The sequence below is a fragment of the Ambystoma mexicanum genome, chromosome 1p, assembly GCF_040938575.1.
Source record: "Ambystoma mexicanum isolate Mex_15411 chromosome 1p, UKY_AmexF1_1, whole genome shotgun sequence".
Taxonomy (NCBI): Eukaryota; Metazoa; Chordata; class Amphibia; order Caudata; family Ambystomatidae; genus Ambystoma; species Ambystoma mexicanum.
Window position 1 is genome coordinate 233,329,721 of NC_090921.1, and position 738 is coordinate 233,330,458.

Below are 738 nucleotides of genomic sequence, written 5' to 3' on the forward strand. Positions count from 1 at the left end.
CTTACCGCATCATAGCGCTCTTAATGCGCCATCATTTACCATTTATGTACTGGGGTGATGGGCTGCCTGCGGGGCATGCCCAGGGGTGATGGGCTGCCTGCGGGGCATGGGGAGGGTGGATGGGCTGCCTGTGCATATTCCGGGGGTGCGTGTGGAGTTTCATATGTGATAGGCGTGGCGTGAACGGGGTACGTGTATTCTGAGGATGTGTGAGGAGTTTCACATGCGATAGGCCTGGCGCGAGCGGGGTACGCGTATTCCGGGGGTGCGTGGGGCGTTTCACACACGATAGGCCTGGCATGAGCGGGGTACATGTATTCCAGGGGTGCGCGGGGAGTGTCGTATGTCACGGACTGCCACCCCCTCCACGTTGATGGCGGCCACAATGTCCTTCCAGATCCTCTTCTGTCCATCATTTTCGGCGCATGGTCTTCCAAAGAGGGTATCATAATGCCCAAGGACTTGCTCCACCAAGATACCAACTTCTGTGGCACTGAAGCTGGTAGCCCTCTGCCTCTCTGGCTGGGGGTTGCCAGTGGTGTCTGATGGTGTTTCCCCCGACATGGCAACCCCCGAGGCAGGTGTGGGTGGGCAACTGGGTCCTGGGGCTGGGCTGTGGAGTGATGGTACAGCAGTCGGGAGTCTTCTGTTCCAGCAGGGGTGGTCACAGCAACTGGAACCCTGCAGATGGATGACATGCAGGCACCAAATGACAGGGCACGTGGCCAGCAGGCAGAA